Source organism: Osmia bicornis, chromosome 6 (assembly GCF_907164935.1).
Source record: "Osmia bicornis bicornis chromosome 6, iOsmBic2.1, whole genome shotgun sequence".
Classification (NCBI taxonomy): Eukaryota; Metazoa; Arthropoda; class Insecta; order Hymenoptera; family Megachilidae; genus Osmia; species Osmia bicornis.
The window spans coordinates 3,660,928-3,684,562 of record NC_060221.1 but is presented as its reverse complement, the minus strand read 5'-3'; the positions used below and the strand labels follow the sequence as shown (position 1 = coordinate 3,684,562).

The 23,635-nt window shown below is 47.4% G+C and overlaps 1 protein-coding gene across 1 annotated transcript in view; it reads left to right on the top strand.

Annotated features, from left to right (window-relative positions):
• The window catches only part of LOC114874617, a 101,466-nt gene that overhangs the window by 46,606 nt on the left and 31,225 nt on the right, over positions 1-23,635 (top strand). The window contains exon 9 of the mRNA XM_046286272.1: positions 4,841-4,873. The gene's annotated coding sequence lies outside the window, so the exon portion shown is untranslated. The remainder of the gene's footprint in view (positions 1-4,840; positions 4,874-23,635) is intronic.

Below are 23,635 nucleotides of genomic sequence, written 5' to 3'. Positions count from 1 at the left end.
GTGATGGTGGCAGGGGCGGATTCACGCGAGTCCGGTTCCTCTCCGTGAACCGAGATCCTTGATCGTGGCCACGGGACGAAACTTTGCCCACGGTGAACCCCTCTAGGACCCCCTTTCCTTCTCCCTGTCCCCTGCTACCTCTCGCTCTTTTTCACCGTCGCTACTGCATCGTCCTAACCGGCACGGCAAATTGGGGTAGCGTGACGGGCAAAATTTCGATCGTTCGCATGCAGACGATTGCCGGTCAACGAGTTCCTCTTGATTTTCTGGTTAATTGGATGCCAGAGAGTTTATACTTTGTTCGCGGCTTAATTACAGATCCGTCGGACTCCTGGTGCGTCCTGGTCCCTCGGTGGGCAGGCTCGCGCACCGGGGACCGGTTTAAGTAATTTTCGAAAATTACCAGCTCCCGTGTGTACGCCTCGGGAAAAAGACCCCTATCGCCGATTTGTATCGCGTCTCGACCAAGGAAAAGTTTGAAAGCTAGGATAATTATATTTTTGGAGGAGAACATTTATGGAAAATGGTATCTCTGTTTGGTACCGATCGAGGACGATCGGCCGAGAAATCGGCGCGAGAATCCAAGGGCGGCAAAACTCGAAGCTCGCCCCTGGCGGATGGAACGGAGGGTGGTGGCGACGGCGGTGGTGGTGGCGTCGGCGGCGGTGACCGCGTCAGAGGAGAGTGGGCCACGGAGGAGAGGAGGCGCCGTGAGCCAGAGAAAGCGAGACGGACCGAGAGGATCGAAATGAGTCGGAGAGAGACAGTTATGTCCGTTGCACGAACGTAGAAGGGGGTTTGATAGCGCGTCGGGTGGGGGCAACCAGTCGTTTGGTGGGGGTGTTTCGGCGGAGAAGAGTGTCCTCGGTGGGAGATCCTCCAGTCTTTTTCCCTCTTCCCTCCGCGGTTCTCCTCCCTTCTTCGTCCCTCGCTCCCTGGCCGATGTAGTACCCCTGGTTGCGCGGTGCGCCGTGATGCATCGCGCTGCCGGCCGCCTCTGCGAGTCACAAGGTATGCTCGTGCCACGAATACGAACTGCCTCTCCCAAATCAATATCAGTCGTCGAAAAAAAAACGCGACTCGGCACCTATAATTGCCGAACTTCCGCGATAACCGTCTCTTCTCTCTGTCGGCCGTCTCTGGCCGCCGCCTCACCGCCTCGCCGTCACGGGGGCGACACAACCGCCCCTAACGGCTACGTTAGGTTAGGTTCACGCGCTAGCTTGATTAGGGCCTCCCTCCGTGCACCCGTAACACGCACGTTTCCCGCCACCCAATGTCCGCGCACGATGATTTCACTGACTGTGCTGGAGGCTGCTCGTGTAGCCACGTGCACCCAACGCGACACGTTCGCGCTTCGTCGTTCGAAGGTTATGCCTGATGCTGCTGCTGCTGCTGCTGCTGCTGCTGGTGCAGGGAAAACAAAGCGGTTGCTGACGCTTTCGCTCGCACAAAGCCGCGTTATCCTCTTGTCGTTGTTTCGCAGCCCAGTTTCCCAAACTGATCTCATCGAGCACGTTACTGATCCCAGTTTCGTTTGAGAAAGATTCTTGCCGCATCCCGGATGTTTTTTCGTCGGCGCGGCATTCGGGCAAACATCGCGGAATAAACCATTATTGTGATGCTCGCGGGCAAGCTTGACAATGCACCGTTGTGCCGAGCCGATTGTGAGTTATCGGCCGCTGTAACGGCGGTGTACGATAACAACGCTATTCGAACGAGCTTTTACCCAGGGACGTCCGAAGCGTAGGAATCGAGTTTTCCCTCTGCACTTGCAGGACTATCACCGTTGTTAAAACGACGAGCTAAACGCAAAGGCTAGGTCCACGCGCGTTCTGATCGTTCTCAAAGTGTCTGACGTTTTTAAATCGCAACGAAAGACACCAGGGAAGAAAGGGAAAAGCTCGTAGAAAGCGAAGAGAAGAAGAAGAAGAAGAAGAGGACGAAGAAGAATGGAAAGCAGCGGAGCAACGTACCGGCCGAAGTTCTCGGCCACGAAACGAATTTAACGATCGCTCTGGCACATGGAAAGAGAGAGCCCGCAGGAGGAATGCCGTCGGTGGCTAGATGGCTGCGCTGCCGTCCCGAAAGACGCGACCAGCAGAGGAAGAAAAGTGCGCGTTAGCAGCAGCAGCAGCAGCAGCAGCAGAACGGCTCTGCAGCCGTGGGCCGCCTATATTTATCCGAGGATGCAATATTTGGCTGCGTCTTCTAGAGACTCGACCGGCCACATTCGTCCCAACTTCGAGCGCGCGGATGGGCGCATGAACGAACGCAGCCTCGGAGCATCAGCCTACACCTATCTCTTTCTTTCCTTCTCATTCTCTCGCTTTTTCCCCTTTCTCTCCTTTCTCTCTCTTTCTCTCCTCCCTCCTCCCTCCTCTCACGATCTTTCTTTCTCTCTTTTTTTTTTCCTCCTCCTCTTTCCTCGTGTCCTTCTTCATCCGCCTCCTCTCTTCTCTGCTCCTTCTTCAGCTTTATCACAATGAGCGACCGCGTGTGCGTGTCCGTGTCGTTAGGCAGTAGCTGTCGGTGCAGGCGTGGTTGGTTCCTTGCCCTCTGTCGCGTATTTATATCTAGCGAGTAGAGCGAATGCATTGCGGCTCGCTTCTTGTTTGCCGGCTCCGCTCGCTTCTCTCTTTCTTCGTTTCGACGACGATGCTCGCGGTCGACTCGCTGCGCTGGTCCACTCGTCGTCTCGCTTACACGCCGCGCGGCCCTCGTCAAACCTGCTCCGAGCAACGTTAACGCCTAGCGCCGGCTAATCACCGGGATACGCCGATTTTTCTTTCTCTCTACGATCTACTTACCCGTTCCTACCGATTTTCCCCCATTTTCTACTACCCTTCATCGTTTTTCAAACGAGCCTATTCGAAATGAAAATATTCATCCTGAAATATTTGTAGAAAATGGCTCCTGGTTCGATAGGGGTTTCATTTGCAAACGTTCCGCAACGATCGTCTTTAGGAGAAACGAAGAGAGCCGGTCGGAAACGAATGGAGAACGCGTACGCTGCAAAAAGTGGACCACGAGAACGGTCTTATTGGTCTTTGGTTCCATTATAGCATCCTTGGTCGTGTATTACCATTCACTTTTTGTTCTAGCCGGTCCTATGGTGCCCCGTTAAATCCGCTCTAGAACGAGCACGTCTCGCTTAGCGGTTCGCGTGACGAGTTATAATTTCCAACAGTGTTGCGAAGAAGCAGCCCAGAATGTCTCGATTTGAAAGGCATCCATAATTTTACGACATCCGGCGTCGCACGGTTGACGCGTCCATCAGCATCGCAACCGTGGGTATTAAAAGAACGTGTAATCGTGAGATTACCCGGTTATCCAACTGCTTCTGCTCGCTTCTTCTATCATCCGTTTCGATTCCTCGATTCGAGGAAACCATGGATTAATTATGTTTTTTCCCGCGTAGAAGTATCCCATCGCGGCGTTTCGTTGAACCGCTCTGGAATATGTATGCTCCTTATACAGGGTCACCGTAAATTCTACCTTGTACCGCGAAATTACAGTGATCGGTAAGCTGGAGCGCGAAATAAGAATAGAATGTTTCGTGGATGCGGCTCGTAAGCAGCGGAAATTCGAAACGATTATCTGTGTACTTTGGCTCGACGTTATAGTAGAACCATCAATGGAGCAAAGTAGTTGGCGTTTGTGGTAATGGAATTATTATTAATATTTGGATCAAGATACAGTTATCTCCAAAATCAATAATCCTCGTCGAATCATCCGTGTCCGTGTCACCGATGGTACTTTTCCAAAGCGCGCCGTTTCTCGCTAATGAGCCAGTCGATTTATTTTTCACCTCAGACAGGCTATTTACCACTGAAAACTCCGGTTTTCTTGCCTCGCTCGTGGAACGGATTTCTCCCAGCAATCGACGCGTTCGATTATTGGTAATTAAGCAGTCGCGTTTACCGCGAGATAAACGAAGGGGCAATGGCTCGTAGTCCCGGCCGATCGTATAAACATTCATTGCGTTTCCGATCTCGTCTACGCGCAGCGACGAGGAAAGTTTGTCTCTCGCCTCGTCTGCCCGCGATCCGCCTGATCTACTGAAAACGAGCACGATACCCTTTCCGAGGAAATCAGACGGGAGAAAGAAAGATGCACTTGCATTTCTTATGCACGTGTTTCTTCCTTCGTTTATTGAAACTTAAAGCTTAATCCATAGGGATTCTAACGTTGAACGGCTAATTTACAAACACGTATCCTGAAGAAAGGAGGAAAAGATTGGGGATAGGGTGAAAGACTCTTAGAAAAGAAAGATGACAAGTTGTCGTGGTTGTAAGGAAAGAATGACGCGACGGAAGGAATCGTGCCTCTTTAAAGTATCGGGAGCAATCTCCCCCCGGTTGCCACTGTTACAATTTCAAACAGTCCTGGGTTTCATTTATTTTTTATCGGGGAGAAGTTTGTTGACCTTGCAGTGCGAAACGCCAGGAATACATTGGAGCAGGCAGGAAAGTGGGGTAGAGTAGACGCGGAGGATGGCGGTGGTGGTGATAGTGGTGGTGGCGATGCTGGCGAATACCGTCGGAGGGGGTAAGGGACGTCAGGGTTGCGAGCCAACGATGGTGAGGGTTGCTAGAGAAAGAGTGGGATGAATCGGACGGTGAGCAAGTTATTTCGCGCGAAATGTACATTGGCCGAATTTGGCTCGCTGATTTTTCTTTTCTCCTCGCCTCTTTCTTCCCATGCTTTCGCTAAATTTGTCTTACGACGCGTTTCTAGTACGCCTCCCTGTAACATCAAGGATAATAATTTTCTAATCCGATATTTAAATTTGCCATTTCAAATTATACTAACATATAATTTTGATTTATCTTTTCAGAACTGGCGTACCGGATATCGAAGATCTTCGTCGGTAAGCGAATGCACTTATAATACAAGTAATCATTTTTCAAAGTCACTTTAAGAAAGTAAGTACTCGCGTTGAAGTGTGCAAGATTAAGATAGAAGAAGTTTATCATCGACGATTACCGGGACAATGATAACGCGACGATGAAGGATAATGATACCCGAGATGTTATTACGCGTACAAATAATGGCGGATTTGATACACCGTCGTAATTATCGTGATTCCCTGTAATATCCGCAATGTCTCCCCGATGTCTCGCTTATTAATCACGGCGTTACAATGTTGCACGAGATTATGTATCGCGCAGAAACGATCGCGTCCCGTTCGTGAAACACGGCCACTAAATTAAAACCGTCCTTGGCGAGGGAACGTGTTTTTCGCGGGACGATCCGGCGACTAGCGATGAATCAAACTAATTAAATCGTTCTCCCACGCGTTACGATTATTCTCTTTGAAATCGCGACCAGCCTGTATGGCTGGGATTCATTCTTCGACAACGCGCTCGTAAGCGTTGCTCGTTTTTCGATGCTGGCCCCAAGAGCCTCGAGTAATCGAAGGACGTAACCCAGTTTCGTTGGGGTAATCGTAATAAACACGTTCTGCGGAAAAATACTCGACGATTCGCAACTGGTTCGAATACGAAAACAGCCAGAAGCATTGTTCGTCTGGTTCGTCTGGTTCGCTGGATGGGCCAGTGAATTTTCGGCAGTTTTTGGGTCACTCGGCGAACCGATGGCTAAAATTGAAAGTACAGGGGGCTTAAAAGCGAGCCTAACCACGGGTTAGGTTAGTCGTTTGGTGTTCGCGTGTCTGTGTCCGGTCTGGCCCCACGTGTATCTTAACCTCCGCTCGTACGGCTCTTTCGCGAGTTTTTTGACTACACGAACGAATCTCCGGGGAACTCTTTTGGCCGGCACGCCGGTTGAAACCGAATTTAGAGCGTGTAGTGGTAGTGAAAAGGAGTAGCCGTCTGAAGAGAAGGGCAAGGAAGAAAAAGAGAGGAACTCTCTTGCTCGTAGCCGCAAACTCGCGGCTGAACGGGCAGCATAGGAGATTCGTTATACGGCGCGCAGGATGAAAGATACGGCCGTACGACGAAACGAAGGAAAATTATGAGCGGGTGCTAACGCGAAGTAATATTTAATGCGGCAGAAAATTTTGCCCCGTGCGGCGCGGCGTGCGGACCAACGTTGCGAAATACTCGTGATTTCTCTCTTCTGTTTTTCATTCCCTCTCATCCACCGTCTCTTCTTTATTCCTCGGCTTTTCTTTTTTTATTTTATTATTCTTTTTCTCGTTTTCGTACACGTCGTTGGTGGTACCTCGAAGTGCCGTGCCGGTAATTAATGGCGTTAATATGTTTAACAAAGGCAATTAATATCCAGGATTGGCAAACAAACGAGGGAAGCGGAAAACGCGGGACGCGTTGGTCGGAAACGAAACAGCCCACGGTTTTAAGCTGTAAATTTATGACGAACCAGACGATTGACGTGTTCTGATAATTAACACGTAATAGCATACCGTTAATATTTCTTCTACAATTGCATATCCTGCAATATTCATGCGTTCCTCTTTTTTTTTCGCCGTTCCACTACTGGTTGCATAATAACCCGCTCATTAACTTTGCAATCAGATCGAACCGTGTGTTGGCCATCTTACGTGAATAACCGCGCTTCTTTTATTATTCCTACATTGTGTCTATTTTTCAAAATGTATTCATAACGCAACTAGCGCGCGCTTTAGCACCGATTACAGCGATGGCCGTCAGGATTCGCTCGACTTTTGCCGCTCGAAATTTTCGCTTCGCGGAGTTTGCCTACTAGGGTTCCCAGAGTAGGGTAAAATCATGCAAACACTTAATCATTTTCGTAGTCAAACAAATCAACACCTAATCAGTTCCGCTAGGGTTGAAATTTACGGTACCGCTTTCCAGGATCAAAATGAAATCTTAAGGCGTGTGACAAATTACGTTCCTCTTCTTTCATTCCACTGCTATGCTATAAAGAAAAGTAATCCAATGGTACAATAATTAAATCGCATCGCAGTAAACGATCAAGTGGTCGTCCGGGGAAGGCAACATTGAAGAAGAAGAAGGAGAAGAAGAAGAAGAAGAAGACTGAACGGGGCCGAAGTGAAGGGAGTAGTAAAAGAAAGAAAGAAAGAGAGAGAGAGGGAGGAAAAAAAGGAGAGAGGTAGCTATGGTGGCTTCGTGTGCATAATTGCCGTGATTATGGGTGTGTCGGTTCGGCCCGTCTAGGTGCATACACGCATTCGGTTCTCTAGATGCAGCTGATCCTCGGTGCGTGTGTAACGGCGCAGCATCAGCGATGCAGCGGAAGCGTTGGCAACCGCGCAACGGCGCAGACCGATGCGCAGCATCATTATCTGGAGCGCTGCTTAGCGAAGAGCATCATCCATGTTGCTCGTTAACTCGCGTGCATCTCATATGAATAAACTTCTTTAATTATCGCGAGTCGGCCGTCGCGGTCGGGGGAAGCAACGCTCGTCTTGCCTTGGCTTGCCTTGCCTTGCCTTGCCTCGCCTCGCCAAGCCACGCCATGCCGTTTCAACGAATTCCTTTCGAGTCTCCGCCGCGGCCTCCTCGAAACCGCCTTCGCCATTGGCACACTTTGCCTTTCGTTCGGGGATTGTACCGGCCTTTTTTCGCCTGCTTTACAGCCGCCAGTTTCTTACGTCTTTCGTATCGGCCCCGACACGCGTCTCGGTTGCGCGCTATCCGGCGCGCGCATCCGCTGCCGCGAAACCGGGCGACGCGGGAAAAATTTGAAATTCAAACGCCTTTTTCTGCGTTCATTTCGTGCAAACAGTATTTTTGGATGAAACTTGTAGATATCTGTTCGAATTCGTCGCGTTGTTGTTCATTTTCCACGGTCGAGTGGCGCAGTTTGCTGCAGTCCACCGAGAGGATCAATGCGTTTACGTGTTTTCCTCTTGATAACGCGCCGAAATCGATGACGGTAATTACGTAGAAAGCTCTGCGTGTCGTCGATAGAGAGCTACTTTGCCGGGATTATTTTGCGTGGAAACGGGCCGGCACGCATGATTGCCAGACATTTTCTTCCTTAATGATCGACCGTGCTAGTTACGTCGCGAGCACCTTCGAGGAACTTGCGTAACTTTGGTAATTACAAATCTTCTATCGTTGTTATTATTATCATTACCCCGCTGGGTTCTTTCCTAGACGCGTAACAGGCCACGCGAACGCCACTTATCTCCTATCGATCATCGTACTTTCACATTTTTCACGAAACTCTTGTAACAGCTTGGGGTGAAACGAATGTTTAATCAGATTTATTGGTATTCTTCTTTTTTCTTTTATTATTGATTTCAAAATCTAAACAGCGTACGAATGCAATTTGAAATCAGGAAATGAAAAGGAAAGAGCGCAGTGATCCAGGCGAAAAACTTGGCTCGTACAACGGTACAGGATTTTTCGTTAGCCAATATTTTAATTAGTGGCGGATCGGTCGGTTCCACGGTGTCTGGGAAGGGTAGAGGTGGAAAAGGCCGTTCCATCGAACGTCCAAAAAATCGAGGATTAAAATTCATTTAGCATTAACAACGACTCCCGTCGAACGCACTCCGTGTAAAGGCTGCTCCCTGAATCTATATTCAGCACCGGTTCCACCTCTCGGTTACCATAGCTAGCCGGAGAGCTAACGGCTTCTCGATTTTTGTGGGATTTTATCAGGCAACGGGCAGCAGAGCTACGCCCGCCGATGCGTATATGCACGAGCTTGCGCGCAAAGAGAAGCAACACGAGGAAAAATAATAATAAAAGAGAGAGAGAGAGAGAGGGTAAAAAATGAGAGCAAAGGAAAAGAGGAAAGCATAAGCTATGCGATAAAAAAAAGGGACAGTTAGAGGAGAAAGGAGGAACGAAGAAGAGGAGATGGAGACGAAGAGAGAGGAAAAAATGGAGAAGCAACGTGAAAACAAGAATCCATGCGGCTATTGCGGCTTCCGTTACGCCGCGGCGCGGCGTAGAGATGCTGTTGCTGGTTCGTTCGATCTCTGCGAGTCCAGAAACGAAGCCAGGACGATGCTTCGAACCGGTTTCCAACTCTCGATCGCGTAAACGAAGTGACAGCCTTTTCGAAACAGGCTTTCCCGCCCTTCGATCGTTCGCGAAACGGTGCAGGAACCCGTAACGATTCATCTTTTACACGTGTTCGCCATTTCAATTGCAAGGGTTTTTATAGTTTCATCTAAAACTCCCATGACCGAGGGAAAGTATCGTATTTATTTTCTCGTAAGGGAAGTATCCCACCATTTGCCTTCAATCTTGGGAGAAGCCAATTCATTCATAAACATTCATTTTAATCAATACGAGCAATTATTTTCGATGAGGAGGAGCAAAGAAACTCGAATCACAGGATGCACGTCCTCGATTAATCGCTACGAAATCAAACTTTTCCATGCGAATTATTCTCGAGATAAACACGGGTTTAGTCGATTTCCTAGCGAATAATCGATCTCTCCAGTGATTAATCCAGTTTTCTTCCAGGCTCGATCGTTCGATTGGCCACGGCTCGTCTCGATTGACACGCCGATCGCTCGTTAACTCCGTTATTGCTAATCGATCGATCAGATCGACGTGTACGAAGCACGTAGCGAAACACGGAGCTAGAGGTAAGGGAAGAAAAAGAATAAGCAATCATACGCAGAAGTTATCCTCGATCATCGTTTTTACGGTTTCATACACAGAACGCAAGGTTCGAGGGTAATTTAGATCGACTGCCGATCGAGTTATTCTCATTCTTGAATTAATCTCAACTTCAGTAATTACTCGGGACAGGATGTTTCGGCTGGAAGATAACGCGGTTCAACTTTCTAATCGTAAACGCGGACAGGGCTGGCCTGGAGCCGCGGAAACTGTTTACGCTTCGATACATGCCTTTTTGCCTTATCATTCTACTCTTTATGGTCTTTTGTATAACTTACTATGGTACCTGCACGCGTTACGACCCATCTAAGCTTTCATTGTGCCGAGTTTTTCTAGGAAATGATTAAATTCTCAGTTAGAGAGAGTAATTAACCGTGTGATGGGTTGATAATTCGACCAGTTATCCGTGATTCTTCGTACGATTTGACTGACCGAATAAGAAAGAGGCGTCGGATAAAATTCCTCAACAACCGGCACAACGGATTACGCTATATTATAGTTGTATAACAAGCAGCGCGTAACACTCTTAATTTTCTCCAGTTTGTACGGTAATAATATACGTACGGGCGATTTGACGTAGCCGAAAAAGGAGCAACGAGATTTCGTTTCCTGCAAGCGCCATTGCATCGCATCGCATCGCATCGCAACGTCTCGAGGTTTGCTTTCTTCTTTTTTTTCCCTTTGCAACGCGTCAATCTCATTCGCGTAAATTTCGCCGCTTGCACACGATGTTCCTGCTGCTTCTGGTCTGCCGTTCGAAGCAACAACTTCGACATGGCAACGAGAGAGAAATGCGTAAACACGAACCAACCAGCAACGTTGTTCCGTGAAACGAAGAAGAAGAAGAAGAAGAAGAAGAAGACGTAGAAGAAGAAGAAGAAGAAGAAGAAGAAGAAGAAGCTGCCAATAGTTGTTGCGCCGGTGCATTCCCGTTCTACAAAGTTAATTACGTGGCTGACGCTCGTTAGCGAAAAAAATCCAAAGGCGATAAATCATAGTGATAACTGAAATACATTTCTGCTCTGCTAAGCGTAAGTGGCGTATCTCTGAAATGTTCTGCTCTGCTCTTCGTTTTCAAGACATTAACGGGTCTCTCTTTCTCTCTCTTTTTCCCCCTTGTCTCGCGAAATCCTTGTTACGGTGTTGTTTCGAGTGGCGCCTAGGATGTTTGATTAAAAAAAGAAATATTCATCGACACTGCCAATTACTTTCCAACTGTCTCGATAATATCGTCCCGCTAACACTCGATACTCGCGTCTCGTTTAATATTCTAAACGCAAGCTCCACGGTTACCAGCTTGTAACTCGCTTCATTCCACGCGGATCTCCCTCGAAACACGTTCGCAAGCATGAATTACCCGCATTACCACCGGAAAGCCCTCCAGTTATAACAGTTTACTCGCGACCGAACCAATGAAGTCGCGAATTTTTCCTCGAGACTATCAATTTGCATGGCCTCGTAGATGAAACTATGCTTTGAGGATCACCAACACCGTTATATCTGGTTCTACGCTGTCTCGAATCTAGGATTTAAGATCTAAGATACTCGGTATCTGTAGGAAAGCATGGTGTTAGGAATAAGTTGACAAAGGGCCTTGACTTACAGAGCCTACAGCCCAAGTACCGTGCGTCGCCGACCTTCCGGACGGAGCGTGGTGCTAGGCGTAGACGAAATCTTAAGTCTCAGAGCCTTAAATTACATCGATCCGTTACAAATGACGAGCAAAACAACACTCTGAACGTACAATTTGCGGCGATATCGAACGCGGTTGTTCGATAGACGTCGAAAGTCTTGCGCAGGAACGCGTGCAAGCATATAATTACGCGCACGGGCGAGGGGACAGGCTAACGAAGTCTGCATCGAGGATACGCCGAACTACACGATACGAAAACTGCTCTGACGCGGAGGGTTAAGGGAGGAAAGCGGCCATGAAGCGAGAGACGAAGACTAGAGGTGACAGAGGAGAAACTAGTCGGAAGAAAAAAGATAGGAACGTTCTGTGAGATAGGAGGCGGGTGAGAAGAGGGTGGAAACGGAGAAGATATTCTTGGCAACGACTGCGATGCAACAACTGTCCCCATCCGTCATCTACCAGGCAGTGCAAGAGGCCCACGGGAACACGCTGCCCGTCCCTCTTCTTAGTTCCCGAACCAGAAGAGGGGAAACGACTGTAATCATCGAGATCTCGGCTAATGACACTACGCTACCGACTCTCATTACGACGTTGTCGTCGCACGAATTTCCGAGACTACTCGGGAAAACGGCCTGTCTACATCAAAGTCTCGAAGGAGATGCTCGGAGAAGTGTCTTTGGATGTTCGAGAAAGTGGATGGTAGATTTACAAGCTCCAACCGTTACACCTGTTTCTGGATGAAAATTATTATCGTCCAGTAGCAGTAGGTACTCGGGAGAATAGCCGTCCAGAGGGAGACTTCCATCGAGTTTCCATCATCCTCGATGACTAGATGAAAATTTGGATAAAATTCTTACGCGTACTCCGGTCGCTCGAGTTCCAATCATGATCGCGCTTCCATCGGCTACCATTTATCATCCCTGTATCGGTAGATAACACTCTCGATATCCATCGATACGTCCAGTAGAAACAGACCGATAGAAAGAGAAGACAAGTGGAGAACAGCTCGGCAATGTCAAGTTCATCGCTTCTAAATCGACATTCCAATCCCTGCTCCATCATACGAGACGGATCAGGCATAGTCAAACATCATCTTCGCTCTTATCCGTCTCTGATTCTGATAGTCTACCGAACATAAGTGCACGTTGATTGACCGATCAGAAATCAGGAAAAAATATCCTCTTTCTTGCTTGCCACGAAGAATATCTTCAGACGAAAAAGAGAAAAAGAAGACTAGAGAAAATGATTCGCGGATCTGAACCTACGGCAATCGTGTCGCGACTCTAAATCCGTCCTCTGCGCACGATCTTATTTTAGCGAGGCGTCGGCTGGTCAGAATTCACCCCTAGAAACGGTCCGAATGGAATTCTATTCCAGTTCGACGAACTCTCGTCGGTCGTCGGCGACGCAACCCGTGCACGCGTCAAACTCTCCGCGTCCAGTGTTAAGGACAGCCAGAAGAAGCTTATTCACCGTCGCTTCTCTCTATTTTCCAATTGCAAATAATTCTCTCCTACTTTAAGTCCGATGAAACTTAACGAATTCAACTAAATTAATTACCCATTTCCGGCATCAATTTCGTCGGTGTATAATTACCAGCTCGGCGAGTTAATAAATCAACGAGGAATAATTCAAATGCCATCGCGCGGCACTGACCTTCTTGATTCGAAGTGACTTATCAAACATGCTGGAAAAGTTGTTCGATTAACAGCTTGGATATCTTGCGATAAAATTGTTAGTTTGTATGGCTCGATTATCCGTCGCTGAACGTTGGGTCGACTGTGGTGGATCCCTGGCCATTCGATCATCTACGCTCGATGCGTGTGGAACGAGTCTAGGCGTTCTAGTAATGGGTTCGGGCGGGTGTGTCGATCCGCTCGGGCTAAGGTAAGCCGGTTAAGAGAGCGTTCGAAAAGAAAGAAGCCGACGATCGGTCATCCTGATGCATATACGCGTTCCTGATGCGAACACACCGGACGCATGGACGTTCAAAGAGAGTGTAATGGTAAAGGTGTATACCTCACGCACACGCGCTTCTCCTTTTCTATGTGAAATCGCTGAACCGCTCCACTAGGTCTCGGAAATTGAAATAGCGTTATCCGACGACGAGTAACCGTATCTGGCTAAATAATTAATCGCCAGCCTTAGAGACCCCTGAACGCAAAAGTGCATTGTAATCGATAAGTAGAAGAAATTGAATGGTCAAGATGGAAAACTGGGGAACATGAAAGCATCCATAGAGAAAAGTCGATCGAAATTGTACGATCGATAGAGACGCGAACGATCGTACAGCGAACATTTTGCATCGTCCGATATGTTATTAAGTAATTATCCTTGAATTATGATCAAGACGAAGTAGTTTCGAAGTAAATTGGACATCGTTCGGCTGCCGTCGGCGTGCATCTTAGAAAAATGATTTTTAATCGAACGCTGATATTAAGCTCAGCACGGTGCTGTAATAAATCCGCGACTATCCTCGATACCGCGGAATCTCTGGCGAAATTACGACCGACTGGCCATGGGATTAATTGCGTTCTCGGTGCCTTTTAAGCCGCACCGCCACCATCCCTCCTCCTCGCCATTTAATTTCTATAAAAGTGTTCAGAGAATTATGTGTCATCGATTCGATACTTTTTTATGTATCTTTAATTACATTATTAAACACCAATCATGGAGAAGGTTCCTTCGTTCCATAAATTAGAATGTTATTAAAAATATTATTCCGAGTTGGAATTTTTCTTTACTTTTAACTACGTTTCGGCATCGTTATTGCAATTAAAGGGTTGATAAGGATGTTATAATAATGAAAATGGGGAGCAGAGTGAACGCAAAGGAAGACGGAAAGGGATGATTTATCGTCGAGGATATGGCGCATATATAGCGCAAATTTAACCGGTATATCGAGCCGAATCTAGCGCATTGTCACACTTAACCGTAGCCTTTCGAGACCGACACGCCTAGCCGAGTTTAATGAACTTCTACGATCGTCCGGCGATGGCTGTTCGCGCTCGAACTAGCCGCGGGAATAAGCCGTTATCCGAAGGCCTGACCTACGCCGAAGATTTCGAGCAACGTAACTCATCATTATCTAGATAATACGCGGGGCTCCGTGTATGTACTCTGCTGCTGTTGCAAGATGAATCACATCCACGCCCGATGGGATGCACTCGCGGACTCTCCACGCGAGTGCTTTCACGTTCGCGGCACGCTTTCCATCCAATGCTGAATTCTTCGCCCGCGAATAAATATTTCCCCGACTATCTGTCACACTCGGTACATCAGCTGCACAGACTTTCTACGTTTTCATTTCGATCCTGACTGGATGACAAAAATCATTAAAAAAATATCTTTTAACATCAAACTCGAGGATTTCTATATCCGCTGATATCGGAGCAGTGATAGTCAGTCAGGCAAGGCAACAGTGGATGTTCAACGTGTCCTGGTAAGACAGGAGAAGAAAAAGAAGAAGAAGAAGAAGAAGAGGAAGAACTAAACGCACACATAGAACAGTGTCTCTACATTGAAAGTTCTCTATAATCCAGCGACTGATTACTCGGTCGTGTCGTGCCCGCCCATTCTCCGGCTGAATTTTTCCTGCTCCCTTTCCTCTCACCCTCCATCGCGATTCTCCTCCTTCCAGATCTTTTTCTCTTCGCCAACTGCAGGCGTGTAACCGTTGTAATTAGTAGCTATCCCCGTTTAAACGTTTCTAAACCATGTATGCATATACGCGCATAGAAAAGAGAAAGAGAGAGATAGCGAGAGAAAAGTGTGCCTCCGATGGTAGCGGATCGACGGATCCAGAGGAAAGGGGATGGTGGTCGATGGAAAAAGGGGATGGCAGGAGAGAACGGTCGATCATACGAGTGAAAAGGTATCAGAGAAAGATGGTATATACCCGGAGAGAGGAAAAGCAGATAGAAGAAGGGTGGTGGATATGGTGGTGGTGGTTGGTGGTGGTGGTGGTGGTGAGCAAACCACACGGCGTCGTAGCTGCATAACTACGCGCTTATTGCACTATTTTCACCATGAACCGATACACGTGTGCTGGAATACCCCCTCCAACGATGGCTACCGCGCATTTGCCTGCTGCAGGATCAAATAGGAGGGCACGGAAGATCGACGCGCGCGCGATCAGAGAGGGGGATGAAAAGGAGCAAGACTCGTGTACCGAGCGAACCGTGGAGGGGGGCAGAGGTAAAGTTAAACGCCTCGTCCTGTCGAAGGATCAACAGGCGTCGAGGACGTATGTTCGATTTGGAAAATGCTGAGAGAAAGGAGCGACGAGGGTAGCCGAGGAGAGGGCTGGCTCCGCCGGAAGACGTAAGACTGGTTGATGTTGGAACGCTGCGCTGGGACGTTAGACGCCGATTTGCTTTTCCTCTTTTACTCTTTTCCACCTTTTTTTCGCGACACGCCGATCCGCTCTCCTTCTAACGGGAATATCCTCACCTCGAACAGGGACACTTCAATTATGCAAATTCTCGCTACGATACGGATACACGCTGCGACAAGAACTGTTGGTAGTTTTAGGGTTATCGATTCGAATCCGAGGATAGGGACTTATCAGAGACAAAAAGAAAGCGAATCTTTTTCTTATCTTCCACTTCTTCAGCCTGTTAACCCGGTGCGCTCTTCTTGTTTCGCCAAAGGTTCTCGTCTTTCTCTCGTGGCAGCTTCGTTCGCGTGCTTCGTCTTCTTCTTTTGCCAGGGCAGTTCTGTTTCTGGCCTGGGTTTTTTGCTCGTTCCCAACCGGGGACAGATCGGTTTCTTGCGGTGTTCCCGAGCCGATTGCGTGCGTAAGTATCGGGCCAGTCGCGATGGTTAATGAACTTACCTTAGCAAGAGCCTCGTGTTTCAAGCGACGCGTCGCGACGTGCGCCCAACAGGGTCGCCCCGTGTCCTTGTTCAGCATCCTTTTCTCAAATCAAATCGGATAGGAGCGTATTAAGTTTTAGTCGTTCGAGTCGATCCATCGAACCTGTTATTCCCGTCGCCAAGACGAATCGATTCGAAGCAGGAGAGGCTTCGTTGTCGCGTTCGAAAGGATCGAATCGGTTTCCTAGCTGACGAGCGTGGTTAATCGCCGATCGGGATCGTTGACGCGGCTTCGGCGACTCGAAGTATCCACGTTCCATTTCTTTCTAGTAAATCGAAAGATTTTGTTTCCGTTTTTAAGAAAATTCTCTCAGTTAACGCTTGTGAAATTGTTTCCGAGTTAATAATTACGATAGGAGAGCGAAATATCCGCTGATTTCTAAACCGAGAACACGCGTGTTTCGTTCTTTCGCGACGCTCGATAAAAAGCGTCGATGGAGATCCACTTTCACGTCCGCGGCGAGATGCTCACACCCGTCGATCATTTGTAAACCCGGAGAACGTACAAATCACCGGTGGAGACGAGTCGTCGAGAAACGAAAGAAACCCGAAACATCGTCGGATCATTACGCACCGCGCAAGAACAGAGCCACTTCTACTTGCTGCAGATAGCAAGAAACTAGGAATACTAGGCTCGATCCTCGTTCGAAGAAGATTCTTAGATCATCGGGCAACTCGGAGGGATACGCGAAGGGACCGAAGGACTTCATTGATCTTTTTATCACGCAAGAAACAATCGCCACCCGGACGATCCTTGAAGGACTTCATTGTGCAGTGAAAGACGGCCAGACAGTCGCGTTGCCCGAGCCGTGCGATCGGCGAAGCGGATGTCGATCGGTGTCCGAACTACAGGAGCAAATGGAAGTGGATCGTTTGCAACGGAGAAAATCTGAATAGTCATACGAGTGGAATGGTAGAAGCGGGCAATGGTTCAGAAGCTGAACGCTTCCGTGTGCCAGCAACGACGCCGTGGGCGATGCGGTCCGTACGACTCTTCTCGACGAGATGCTGTCCGTCGCGGTTCTTCACCTTGAGCACACGCTGCTCTCGTCGAGCGTATCCAACTGGAACACCTGCAGCGCGAAAATTTTTGGCGCGGTTTCCCGCGACCCATTCGACGATTCCATCGACGCGTTAGTCGAATTCCGGGGGAATAATTAATTTCATAATTATTTTTTTTCTATTCTTTCGTTGTTGCGTTGGAAATCGACTCGTCGACTTAAAACGCGTCTAAGCCCTCGCTCTCTCGGATCCAAACATTTTTAACCCCGCGTTGATCGATAACGCCATTAAGCCAGCCTCTTCAACGCAATTCAAAGTCTACGGTTTTACGTCGAGCCGGGTGTTCCGCGAACCGAATTACCAGCACGTCCGAAGGAATGCGCGTGGAAGAGTGATTTCGATCACCGGGCGACGAGTGGCCGCAAAATCGAGCTCCATCTAATATCCCCCCGAGCACCGTTAATAAAACAGTAATATGGAAAGGCGTGCATAGGTGCGTGTGCAACGGAAACGGTGCTCCTTCTTTCCCTAGGCTTACTCTCGCGATATTACGTTAATATCGTAAGTACGAGAACCGATAGGAGAGCTAATACCGTGGAGAGATTACGCGGCTGCCAGTTAGCCTGTAGCTACACTCCGGTAAATACAAGGTGTCGAATATTAGCGACGTTAAAGCTTTGCGCCCGATGATCCTTTCGTGACGGAGAAAGGGTTAATCACCCTTGGTAAGATAATTTTCCGTGACACCCTGTATAATGGTACTGGATCGCGCGGATGAACGCGAGAGAGTAGAAGTGTAGGTTGGGCAAAAAGCAAGGAGGCAAGCGAGCAAGCAAGCGGCCAAGCAAGGAGGAAGGGCGTCGGCCGGCCTCGCGAAGCGCCACTCGGTCAAGCTCACTGCCATCATCTAGAATCTAGATAGCCAACAGCCGCACACAACCAGTCTCTGTCTACACTATACGTACGCGTTAACCGTGTACCAGCTTCTAGGACTGCCGGTCAACCTTGCCTTGCCTTACCTTGCCTTACCTTGCCTTGCCTTTCTTTTCGTTCGAGGGACGTCGAGAGAGAAAGAGAGAGGAGAAGGAGGACCCTATTTACATCTTTGTTTCTCCCCTTGAACTCTTTCTCTCGGTTGGCGGCAACTCGTCGCCACGGTATGCAGAAACCTCGACGTCCGTCGAGAACGACGACGGTTTCTGAACCGATGCCCAGGGAAAACGTATACGTAGCTTTCTGACGCTCGATCCTTGTCCCTGTGTACCGGGGACCTGTTTTCTTGTTGCTCGGTATTAATCATAGCTCAGCGAACAGAAACCTTCCCCCTGGTTATTGATGAACGAATCTCGCTGCCTCTTGTGACTTTTTTATTAACTGCTACCTGAAGATTGCTTGTTTTTAACCATTCTTACGTACACAATGTTCGTGTGGATAATTCGAGAACATTTTGATTGGTTATTGAAGGATTTAATCCTTGAGTCGCTGGTCATCTCTAATTGTTTCAATCATTATTCCTGTAAATGCTAATTAATTTCCCAGATCCTTGTGAAAATATTAGAAAATCGCTTAGAATGCGTAGATTATCAGAGTCAGAGCTCATCCGGCTTCTAAACTTCTTTCCTATCCCCGTGTTATCAACGGTACTTCTGTTATCGTATTCACGGATCGGGAACGATCCGCAGCAGGATCGCAGCTTTTCATCGTTTGATATTTAGCTAATATCGATGCCTGGTAACCGGCCCGTTTGTCACGGTGCAATGAGTTTCGCGGTCTGCACGCGTGTTCGATCCGGAGTAGCTGCAGCCTCGCCCAGATCCCGTGGAATTTTCATTCGACCGACAGCAGGCTTTTTAAGCCGGTCAGATCCGGAGGGGCAAAAGAAAGAAAGAAAGAAAGAAAAAAAACGGTCGCAGCGAGTGTAAAAAGAAGATTCACGATTAAAAGGTTCTCGGGTAGACGTCGTTGATCTTGACGGCGCGAAGAACGCTCGCGTAAATATATTTTATTAAGGCTGCAATAATATCAATTATCACGGTGGATGGCTGGCCGGCAAAAACATGATTTATCGTAATAACATCCCTCGACCGCTCGACGTATTTATAAGAGGCGGCCATCGCGCGACGATGAAGTTTTCCTTGGATAGAAACAAATTGGACTGATTTTTCTATCCTTTACTGTCCGGCTTGCTTAAAATGCGCGGCGCACTAACGACGATGCGATTATCAAGATTATCTTGGAACTTATCAAGCCAGGACCATAGTTTGATTGAGAAATTGCACAGCCATGTTTCCATCGTATTTCGACGGAAGTTCGATAGCTGGGTAGCCGCTTTCTCGTTTTCCTTTCGAGACACTTACCAACTCTCTTTCTCTTAATATTTTAAATAACTTAATATTTTTACCCTAAACCCGATAGAAAATGAATTCTCTTGTTCAGAGAGGGTTGGTAGATCGTAACACGATCGGCGTAGTTGGAAACTGATATAAATTAGTACGTCGACCAACCGGGGGCATTTATGATAATGAGTCTCATTAATATCGCATGAGCCAGATAATGCCGACTTGTTGTATACCGTATTTTTTCTTGTCACCCCCCCGCGACCCCCTTGGACCTTCCGTTGTTTGCGCTCAAAGCACAATTATGCGGCATTAGGTTTCCACGAGAGAGGCGAACCTTGATTTGGGGCAACAGGTGCACACAATACGCATGCATAATGCACACCCAGCACATGTAAACTGTCCTGCACGAGGCGGTGCACCCACACCAAATTGGCGTTATTAAATTTACATATACGAGGGAAGTGCTCGCGCGTTCCAACGCGAATTAAGCGATTCTTTCTTCCGTTTTCTTTTTCACCTCTCTTCCTGTCTCTTCTACCGTCTCTTCTGACGGTGACCCGTTATCCGAACACCTTCCATCTCGAGGATGTCGCTAATTAAAGCGTTTAACCGTGATTTATGATTCGATCGATAGATTCTCGTTAAGTTCAACACGGAAATCCATGAAATCTTAACGACGGGAGGTTGGCACAGGTGTCATCGAAGAAACACGACCATGATCGCAGCCGCGGACGCGTTTCGAATCGGTTCGATGTATATTTAGCGCGTGTCGCGTCTAATTCGGCATTCGATTCGTCGAGGAATGACTAATTCGACGATTTCGTAGACGCGAACGTTGCTCGACGTTTCAAAGGGATTTTCGCGTGGCGTGTCGAGGGAAGGGTAGGAATTTGACCCGTTGAACTGGATAGTGGTCACGAGCAGAAAGAGTAGCGTGAGTATCGGAAGCTTTGGCAGTGGCTCATGGTCAAACGGATCGGAAAAAGTTGTCTCGTGGCCAGTTGCCAAAATTACTTTCCCACTGTTCGATTAATTTTCAAGTTAACGCGTTGCGTGGCTCGTTTCTAAAGAAAACTCGCTTCTCTTCTAACTTGAAACATTCTAATCCCATAACCGGAATATGCAATTCAGTAAATGCCTCTTGTCGAGGATTAGACTTCCCTGACTCGTTTCCCATTGAATTTGCATCGAAACTCTCATTACGAATAACCGTGCAGATTTAATAGCGAGCTTAATCAAACGTAACACCATGATTACTAGTTAGATGCGTTTATTTCTTGAGCCAAGTACACTAAAAAATGTAATACAAATGCGCATATATACCTATATTTAATAATGCATAAGATGAAAAGTTGAGATCGTATAGAAAATCTGTGTTCACTTTTGAGGCGAAGCTCGATGGCGGAGTACCGTCGAGGAGTTCGTCTTGATTTAAATGCGTGCGAGGACTATGGTGGCGTTGCGTGGCGTGCACTTGTATGCGTGCTACTAGAATAGCAATGCCGAGTTATTTTCAGGTGACACTTCGGAGCGAAGAGGATTCGTGCGAGTAATGTCACTCATAGGCTTTTTCAACTCGTTTAAAACATCCCCGCTTGTATTGCTCGCGCTGATCGATGCGTGGATTCTCTTCAACGTCCGATCGATCCTTTTCTTTCTCTTCTTCTTCTTCTTCTTCTTCTTCTTCTACTTATTCTTCTTGGAAATTCGATCCAACGAAGTTTCTGAAATTCATTTGTATCGATCGCGAATCAAAATAGGTTGAATCGCAAAAATGAGATATTCTTCGTATAAAATTCCGCCCTTTAGTGCCGCAGTTTCGAACACGAAATTATCGTTGACCGTGGAAACAGTTGCTCGGCAAATAATAAACAGCGATTAAAGTAAAAGCGTGTCCGTATGATACGTGAAAGGGGGCGACCGGTAATTAATCTGCCGCGGCTAATCCGTCGCGGACGCGGCCGTGCGCGCGGGAAACAAGAGAAAGCATTCCTGGAGAACGCGGTGTATGGCAGGTCGAATCGCGTTGTAAAGTGAATGCACGCACGGTCGAATACATAAATGCAAATAACACACGTGTGATGGCAAAGCGGAGCGTGCAAGTATCACGACTAACCTGTTGCGCGTCATTCATTTTGGTACTGATCCAGTCAACGTTTGTTTGAAAATCAATCCCGCCCGTCTGTCGGCCAGCTGATGAAACCGACCAATATTTTGTAAAGCCCCCCAATCGGTTCGGTATCACCGTCAAACGCCTGTTCTTCGAACCGACAAATTTTCTGATCAAATCATTTCTGTCACCGGGATCAATAAAATTAATGTACCTTTTTTCGGTCGGCGAATGTTCAATTTGCATAAATATGCGGGATGAAACGATTATTTAAACATCTATAAATTATTTAGCGTCCAGGTAGGCGCCAATAGCGATAAAAAGATGAATGCAGAGGCTTGGTAACAGCACGCAGGTTCATCCCGTTAAGGTGATCGCCGTTAGAAAAAGCTGCGAATCGAGCGGAAAAATGGGAACAGATGATCCCTTTCTCTAATCGTTTCTTGCGCAACGATCCTCGAGTAATCGATGGCAAGAAACTTATTTATCGCATCAGAAGCGTACCGGTTCCTACTTTCGATCCCATTAAAACGCGATTGGCATACGATGACCATCTATTCTGTTCTGCCGATGGAAATGTTATCGCGTTTAACATCGAGGTAATTCGATAAAAAAAAAAAACGAATGCAAAGTCGTCGCGCCGCTATTTGCACCGCGAGATACAAAAGTCCGCTCGAAAGAGAAGTGGACTCGTTACCGTTGACTCACGCTCTGTAAATCTAAAAATACGCGACGAGCGTCGTGGAAAAGCGTCGAATAAAAAGAGGAAGCGTCGCTTCTGGTACTGGAGTAATCGTAATCCGCTGGTTAATCGAGTTTGCGTCGCGGCGCTAATCGTCCACGAAAGACGGTACTCCATTTTTAAAGTGCACCGTTCTTTGATGTTCACCGAATCGATGCCTCTTATAATTATCTATTCCCTTTCGTATCGGAAAAGGGATTAATGACCATTTTTCAAATTCTAATTAATAGAAAATAACTGCCGGTATAAAAAGAGAGTGGTAGTTGAAATTTCTACGAGCTCGTGATAGCGGTGGATTCGCGAACGCGTCTGAAAGGAAGGTAACGATGACGGTCAGCTCGCGTGCAGGAAAAAGCGGAAACGAGATTAATAATGCAGATGAAACGTCGAACAATTGTATCCTTTGTGTCGGTCGCGTTCGCGCTCGATTTACCTCGCCCGATAGAATTACTCGGTTCTTCGTGCGGAGAGAACGTTCGAAAGAAAGATCCATTCGTGTTTTCTAAAAAAGAAAATTAAAAGAATTTGAATTTCTCTAATGTTAGATATTTTACGAACGAAAAACACAAAGGTGATCGAAAAACACAGAGGGCAATCTTTGTCCAAGAAACTGATCGTTATTCCATGCCTGTGCTTACGTCGTTCGTTACGTTTACCTACTTCCGGAGTTTGTCGGTCGAAAGATAAGCGAAAGTTCGGAAAGTTCGGTGGCGCGGAAGGAAAACGGGAGGAAAATCGGCCGAGTCGAGTGAGAAATTATCGTAGACGGAAAAGAGGAGAGGGATCGGTTATCGGTAATTGCGATCGTCACCTCAACAGACGTCAAGAGACGTTTCCTTCCTCTTTTCCGGCATGCCAACTTCCTTCCCGCCTCGGTCCAAGAAACCACGCTATCGATACGATACGAGCAGCCAGGATTTCTAGAAGTCCCCTTGGATGCAACTCCGCTTGTCGCCTCGAGCATCGACCCACACAGATCGCAATCTCTCTCTCTCTTTCTCTCTCTTTCCGCGAAATATCGACGCGTTCGGTTTCGATACCAGACGCCTTTCGAAATTTGCCCGATCTTTCGAGGCGACGATTTTTCTTACTCCACGGATTGCCCGCCAAATTGAAGTCCCATGGAAACTCGGAGCAAAGAAACGTTTGAATGAAATGGATTTTCAAATGGAAAATGGAAAATTGAGAGGAGAATGAAAGATACAAACGTAGAGAAGCAATGTTTCTCTTTCGAATTAAGGGTATAAAGATGCAAATATTCGTTCAGGATTGGATAATATTATTTTATTAACCCATCGACGATATTTACGTATTCGCGAATGTTAATCATAGTTAGTTGTAGAGAACGATTAACAGGCGGGTAAGGAAAGTTCCCTT